General features: G+C 37.6%; 1 non-coding gene across 1 annotated transcript; it reads right to left on the bottom strand.

The window, feature by feature from the left end:
* Window positions 1-7546: 7546 nt before the first annotated feature.
* On the bottom strand, window positions 7547-7653 carry LOC127124128 (small nucleolar RNA R71). The gene has a single exon (XR_007803762.1). It is a non-coding gene; the product is annotated as a small nucleolar RNA R71 (small nucleolar RNA).
* Between the last annotated feature and the right edge of the window lie 772 nt (window positions 7654-8425).

The raw sequence follows: 8425 nt of genomic DNA, 5'->3' as shown, positions 1-8425 counted from the left end.
TTTCATGATATGATGCATAAAGAGATATAAGTTTATGTTGATGACATGATTGCTAAGTCAATTGATGAAGAGGAACTTGTTGAGCATTTGTTGAAGCTATTCCAGCGTTTGAGGAAGTATAAACTCCGCTTGAATCCCAATAAGTGTACTTTTGGTGTTCGTTTTGGTAAGTTGTTGGGCTTTATTGTCAGTGAGAAAGGTATTGAAGTTGATCCCGCCAAGCTCAAAGCAATACAAGAGAAGCTTGCTCCCAAAACTGAGAAGCAAGTCAGAGGTTTTGTCGGTCGCTTGAATTATATTTCCAGATTTATTTCCCACATGACTGCCACATGTGCGCCTATATTCAAGCTTCTTCAGAAAGATCAGTCTTGTGATTGGAACGAAGACTGCCAGAAAGCATTCGATAGTATCAAAGAGTATTTGCTTGAACATCCGATTTTGTCTCCACCTATTGAAGGAATACCATTGATCATCTATTTGACTGTGTTAGAAGATAGTATGGGTTGTGTTCTTTGTCAGCAAGATGAGACTAGGAAGAAAGAATTTTCAATTTACTACCTCAGTAAGAAGTTCATCGACTGTGAGACTCGGTATTCTATGCTTGAGAAAACTTATTGCGCATTGGCTTGGGCTGCTAAGCGTCTGCGTCAGTATATGTTGAATCATACCACTTGGTTGATATCCAAAATGGATCCAATCAAGTATATATTTGCGAAGCCTGCTTTAACTGGGAGAATTGCCCATTGGCAGATGTTGTTATCAGAGTATGATATAGAATACCGATCTCAGAAAGCGATCAAAGGTAGTATCTTGGCTGACCACTTGGCTCACCAACCAATTGAAGATACCAGTCAGTACAGTATGATTTTCTAGATGAAGAGATTTTGTACTTGCAAATGAAAGATTATGATGAACCATTGTTAGAAGAAGGGCCAAAGCCTGGCTCCCGTTGGGGCATGGTATTTGATGGAGCTGTTAATTAGTATGGTAATGGCATTGGGGCAGTAATTATTACTCCTCAAGGCACGCATCTACCATTTACAGCTAGATTGACTTTCAAGTGTACAAACAACATGGCAGAATATGAAGCTTGCATTATGGGGCTTGAAGAGGCCATGAATCTCAGAATCAAATATTTGGATGTCTTCGGTGATTCATCTTTGGTAGTCAATCCGATCAAAGGAGAATGGGAGATAAATCAACTCGGTTTAATACAATTTAGAGGTTATGCGAGGAGGATTTCAACTTTGTTTACAAAGGTTGAGTTTCATCATATTCCTTGAGATGAGAATTGGATGGCAGATTCTCTTGCAACATTGGCTTCAATGATTGTAGTGAAGTATTGGAATGAAGTTCCCAATTTATCTATGATGCGTCTTGATAGGCCAGCACATGTGTTTGCTGTTGAAGAAATCAAAGACGAGAAGCCGTGGTATTACAACATCAAGTGTTTCCTCCAAAGTTAGATCTACCCGCCTGGGGCATCTTTGAAAGATAAGAAGACTATGAGAAGATTAGCCGGTAATTTCTACTTGAATGGTTATATACTGTACAAGAGAAACTTCGACATGGTTTTGCTCAGATGCATGGATAGACACGAAGCAGACTTGTTGATGACCAAAGTGCATGAAGGTTTCTTTGGTACTCATTCCAATGGACATGCAATAGCGAAGAAAATGTTGCGAGCAGGTTACTATTGGCTGACAATGGAATCTGACTGTTTTAAGTTTGTGAAGAAGTGTCGCAAGTGTCAAATCTATGCTGATAAGATTCATGTTCCTCCGAAACTATTGAATGTTATCTCTTCCCCATGGCCTTTCTCCATGTGGGGAATTGATATGATTGGGATGATTTAGCCCAAAGCTTTGAATGGACATCATTTTATTTTGGTGGCAATTGACTACTTCACAAAATGGGTTGAAGCGACATCGTATGCAAATGTAACCAAGCAAGTTATTGTAAGGTTTATCAAGAATCAGATCATATGCCGTTATGGTGTGCCAAGTAAGATCATTACTGATAATGGATCGAACTTGAATAACAATATGGCGGAAGCTCTTTGCAAAGACTTCAAGATTGTGTATCATAATTCTTCTCCCTACAAACCCAAGATGAATAGGGTTATTGATGCTGCAAACAAGAACATCAAGAAGATCATCCAGAAGATGGTTGTCACGTACAAGGATTGGCATGAGATGGTCCCATTTGCATTGCATGGGTATCGTACATCCGTCCGCACTTCAACAGGGGCAACCCCTTTCTATCTTGTTTACGGCATGGAAGAAGTGCTCCCCGTTGAGGTTGAGATTTTTTCATTGCGTGTGCTCATGGAAGCCAAGTTGACTGAAGTTGAATGGTGTCAGACCAGGTTTGACCAGTTGAATATGATTGAAGAGAAGAGGTTAACTGCCATGTGTCATGGTCAGTTGTATCAGCAGAGGATGAAGAAAGCTTTTGATAAGAAGGTCAAAACTCGTGTGTTCAGAGAAGGTGACCTTGTCCTAATTATGAAGGCTCATATGTTGTTAAGAGAGCCTTTTCAGGCGGTGCATTGATTCTTACAACTATGGATGGTGAAGAGTTCACTCGTCCTGTGAACGCAGATGCAGTCAAGAAATACTTCTCCTAAAAAAGAAAAAGAATAGCTCGCTAAGTTGAAAACCCGAAAGGGAGGCTTAGGCAAAAATGAGCGTCTCGATGGATTGAAAACTCGAAAGGGCGATCCAGGAAAAAATTAGAGACATAAAAAACAGAAATAATTTCCCAATAAGTTGAGTACCCCACCTTGGGGAAACTTATGCAAAAATTAGGGATTATGGCAAGTAACTACATTCTGCTGATCTTCAGTGGTTTTGAAGACTTGTTTGAGCACAAGAGTTGACATCGTTTCATCTTCAGCAACGGTCAAAAGCACACTGAATGTCAAGATTTGGTAGAAGGATTAAGGATCATTTGTATTCAATGTAACCCTTTCCCATGTAAATTACCATTTTTAGCTTTGTAAAATCTATGGAGTCTTGTCATTTACAGACTACCATCCTATTAAATAAAGTTGAGATTTTATCCAATTGTTTCTACTCTTATTTACTTTAGCCAACAATTTTAAATTTTTATTATGATCATTTTGAAATTAAATTTTTAAATCAAAAATCAAATTTTCTTAAATATATAAAAGCAAAAACTTTTCCAAAGCAAGTAACAGTAATATCAACAACATTTTAGTAAGAAGCAAGTTCTTAAGTGCGAAGCATCTAAGGTTCCCCAAGTAGCTAACTCTCCGGGTATCTCTAGACATTAGTATTGTTTCAGTTCATCAGCGGAGTATTTGATCCCTGTAAGACCCCAATTTTGTCCCTAAGATCCCTCATGGCATCATAACATTGCATATTGCATTGCCTCAAGGATCATAAGCATCTTGGTTCCCTTTACCTTTGGGTAGGACCTCTTGTGAGTGGTTTGAGATCACCAAGCATACTTGAATTGTATATTATTGCTTTTCTTATTTTGTTTACTAACAAAAAGCACAAAAATATGTCACTAACATCTTTTGTTTGTAGCTTGAGCAATCACAAGATCAAGAGCTTCAATGAGATCCTTTGTGCAGAGATATGGCCGGGTGAACATGATAGCAAGCATGGTAGTGGTTCCCAAAGCTCTCATCCATCAAATATGCATCCCTATCATCTCAATTCATCATTTTGATCAAAGCAAGTCAAAGGGTTTGAGGTTTATTTCCCAAAGAAACCCTAATTCATTTGTGCACCACAATGCCTTACTCGTGAAGAAACCTCATCCCATGATAAAATACAATCAAGGTAAGTTCCTTAACTCATCATTTCATGCATATTTGAACTTATTTGAGTGTCCTCAATCATCAATTCATCAAGATATGAGTCATGGACTTGAGAAGTTGATCAGTCAATTCATCTGACTATTCTGAAAAAAACACTAAGACCTAACTTTTTATTTGTTGCTCAAATGAAGATGATCCCAAAAGAAAAAATGTTCTTAAGGACAATATGAACAACTTTCATGTTCATCAAAAATTTATTTGAAGCTTGGAAGGTCATCTCCCATTCCAAGACATTATAGGTCATTTTGACTGAAACCCTAATCTTTGGTCAACTTCCCAAGAACACAACTTATTCATTTTCTATGCTTTTGAGGTGGGATCAAATGTATTGGAAAGATTGCGATGTCTACTTCAAATGTTATGTTGAACAAAATTTCAAAATTGCAAAGGAAATACATGTGATAATGCAAAACATTATAGGTCACTTTGGACCAAATGCATTGAAAGTCAAAAAAGTCCAACTTCAAGTGCCCATAACTGTTTCGTCAAAAATCCAAATAATGCAAAATATAAGTTCACTTTGATTTTCTTGAAGATATCTACAACTTTGATGTTGGAGGTTTTTTCATTTGAAGCTTGCATCATCAAAACAGAGGGGCTTGAACATTGGCTAAATTTGGAAACTTTGCCTTTACATGTTTTGCACCTTGCACTTTAAACTCAAATTTCACCAATTTCTACACTTCAAATGGATTTTTTCCCAACATACCAATTGTTCCTTACATCAAAACCTTTCCAACCATTACTAACATGCTCATATTTGGATTTGGAAAATGGCATTTTCGAAGAGGAGAAGTTTTAGGCATGATTATGCATAACATGTTGAAACTCATTTTACAAGCTTGTGCATTGCCAATTCCACGACCATTTCAGCTCAATTATGCTTCAGAGTGCATTTGGCATTGAATTTGGGCCTTTTGCATGATCATGCAAGCCCATGCAATGAATATCCAATTCCATGCACACGGCTTTGATCACACTTACCTTGCCTTTCCATCTATAAATAAGAGCTCCATTCCATTCAAATTGGATCCATGAATCAACCTGAAATGCTGCTGAACTGAAAACCTAACCTCTTACCAAAGGAACTCTTTCAATTTTCTTCAATTTCTCAGATCTGAAATTCAACTAAATCAGGTTGAATTTCTAGATCTAAAGTTCCTAGACCTCTCTCTCATACTCCAATGGTCTTCTGTTTTGCCAAATCAAGCAAGGAAGCAAGCTCAAATCTCCAGAATTCAAGGTTGTTCATCAACTGTTTTTTTCTTCGAAACTCACCATTTAATGATCTATTTGTTTGGATTTTGTGTTGGCTGAAGTCCTCTTCATAGAAGCAATTGTTGATAACATGAAACTATATCACATTTTAGGACTTAATTCAATTAGATTATATTATTATTGGCTTCAATTTATTTCATTTTACTCGATATTACTCGGTATTTCCTTTCTATTTATCTCAGGTAGTTTATTTGAAGAACAAGTAAAAAAGGGAAGAAAAGGAGGTGCAGAAAGAAGTTTTTGGAAACAAATATCAAAAATCAAAGCCCAGTCCAAAAAAGCACAGGCGTTGTGCCTGTGACGAGCGTCACGCTATGCACACTCCTGTGACGAGCGTCACACATGGTGTGACGGACGTCACACTATTCCCCTATATTTTTGCCTTCAGAGACGTTGAGTCCTATTTGCACGCCTAACCATTCGCTACGTGAAGACCTTTGACGCGGACTACTTTTGGAAACCGTTACAGAAAGTACCAGTATAAATATCAGCTTTGCAAACCCTGCAGAGGTTCCACACTTTTTCCAGCTTTCGCTTTTTCGCATTTTTTTCTTTTCCAGCAGCTTAAGCATATTTTTACAGCAATACTTGTACGAGTTTTATATTGTTTTCCCTTGAAATTTCTATTTTCCTTTTTAGCATTTAGTTAATTCTTTTTCGCACAATAGTTTCTACACCGGAAACTATTGTGTACCTTTTACCGGATCTAACCCTACGTTAGAATCTAGTTTTTTATTCCTTCGCTTTTATTTTCGTGCCTGATTGAAGAATTCAAGAACAGATCCAACCGACCTGTGGTGGAGTGTTCAAGACTGCTATTTAATTTCTCAGGTTCTTTAATTATTGTTTGAATTTATATATGCCCTGTTTTACTGTTTATTTATATTATTTGCCTGAGATGAATCTGTTTATGCATGATATTTATTTAAGTCTGTTTAGTATGTCTGGCTAAATTATTTAGGTATCGGTATGTAAAGTAAGCGGAATGAAGGAATCAAAACTAAGTTTGTTTAATTAAGTTTAAAATTAAAATCACTCTTTTTACGGTCTCAATTTACAGGTTTAATAACAAAGTTTTTGTACGAAAGTAAAAGACATAAAGAAGTTAAAATCAATAGAGCGAGAGTTTGAGGTTTTGACTGGACAGTGTAAATTGGACATTAATTCTAGATCAGGGCGAGAGCAATTTTTAGAGTTAATTAAATTCTAATCTTTTTCAAAAAGTATTTTTAAAGATTGAATGTGAGGACGAGAGTTAAGCATTTGAATTTAATTATATAACCTAAGTCAACAGAGCGAGAGTTTGAGATAAGGGTGTTTAAACGATTAGTGTTTTCTTAAAAAGAGTTTCTACGGATTCTATTGTTTTCAAAAAGTGGTTTTTGACTTAACTATAAGTGACAGCTACATTAATATAAAATCATAGTTTATTCAACAGAGCGAGAGTTTGAGATAAAACTTTTAATCAATAGCGTCAACTGAAAAGATTTATTTTAAAACCAAGAAACCAACAAAGAATTGATTCCCTAATTACGACGAACTGCATACCAATATCCGCTTATTAGATATTTATTTTAGATCTTATTTTAGTTTTAGCTTTTCCCCCAAACAATCAAAGTATTACCTGCCTTAGCTTTACAAAGTAACCTTAGATAACGGTATATCGATTCATAAGTCCCTGTGGGATCGATATCTTTTAAAACTACGCGATAGAACTGTGCACTTGCAGTTTGTACCCCAAATTCGACTCATATAGTCGCGATCAAGTTTTTGGCGCCGTTGCCGGGGACTTTTATTTAGTCGATATCGTAACTCTTCTGTTACGCTGTAGAGACTAAGGCTTTTCTTTCTCTTTTCTTTCTTTCGTTGATTTGTATGCCACGCACTCGCTCACAAGGCAAGCCATTCTACTTACGAATCAACGATATCGAACTATATCTCCGAGTCTTACAACGAATTCGGGAATATCGTGCTGCAAACAATCTCCCTCCTGTTGAACTTCCCGATTTCAAAAATATTTTCCCTTCGATACCCGAGATGGCAGAACCAGCTCGTGCTCTTAGAGATTATGCCGCTCCATCGCAAGATGAACCGCATTCAAGTATTGCTCCACCTGCAATCGAAGCAAACAACTTTGAACTTAAACCTTCACTGTTGCAGGTAGTGCAACAGAACCAATTCTCTGGAAATCCTACCGAGGATCCTAACCTTCATTTATCCGTATTTGTCCAATACGCTGATACTGTTAAAGCTAATGGTGTCACTCCAGAGGCAATTCGAATTCGTCTTTTTCCTTTCTCATTAAGAGATAGCGCTAGAAGATGGCTTCAATCTCTTCCTTCCAAATCAGTCACCACATGGAACGAGTTGAAGAAAGTTTTTCTTGCTCGATATTTTCCGCCAAGCAAAACAGCTATGTTAAGAGCCCAGATAAATGGATTTAAACAGAAAGATAACGAGTCTCTTTTCGAAGCATGGGAAAGATACAAAGACATGATGGGACTTTGTCCACACCATGGTTTAGAGGACTGGTTAGTAATTCATACCTTCTATAATGGTCTCCTGTACAACACGAGGTTAACAATAGACGCCGCCGTAGGTGGTGCACTAATGAACAAACCTTATGCTGACGCTTACCAACTTATCGAAAGCATGGCTCAAAACCACTATCAGTGGGGCACCGAACGAACAATGGTGGAAAAACCTCAAACGAAAACTGGCATGTACGAGATAAGTAACCTTGATCATGTTAATGCAAAAGTGGATGCTCTGGTCCAGAAAATTGAAAGTTTAAATGTATCACCTCCAGCCACCGTAGTTGCCATAACTCAGAATTGCGAAGTCTGTGGAATCCAAGGTCACACTCCTTCAGATTGTCAACTCCTAACAGGAATCCAAGCGGAGCAAGTAAACTATGCTCAAGGAAGCCCCTACTCGCACACCTATAACTCAAATTGGAAGAATCATCCCAATTTTTCATATAAGAGTAATAATGCTTTATACGCACCTGGACAATCTCCAAATCAAGCCCCAGCTATACCTCCGGGATATCAGAAGCCGATTCCATCTACACCTAACAATAACGCCCCTAGGAAATCCAACTTGGAAATCATGATGGAAAACTTTATAGCTTCTCAACAGCAAACCAATAAAGATTTCTTAAACCAGAATGTACACACTGGCGAACAAATTAAACAACTAGCAAGTAAAGTAGATGCCCTGGCTACTCATAACAAAATGCTAGAAACGCAAATTTCACAAGTAGCTCAACAACAAGCGCCTACTGCTGCCCCA

This window comes from Lathyrus oleraceus, chromosome 2 (assembly GCF_024323335.1).
Source record: "Lathyrus oleraceus cultivar Zhongwan6 chromosome 2, CAAS_Psat_ZW6_1.0, whole genome shotgun sequence".
Lineage (NCBI taxonomy): Eukaryota > Viridiplantae > Streptophyta > Magnoliopsida > Fabales > Fabaceae > Lathyrus > Lathyrus oleraceus.
Note: the sequence above shows the minus strand (reverse complement) of the source record. Positions and strands in the feature narration are given on the sequence as shown.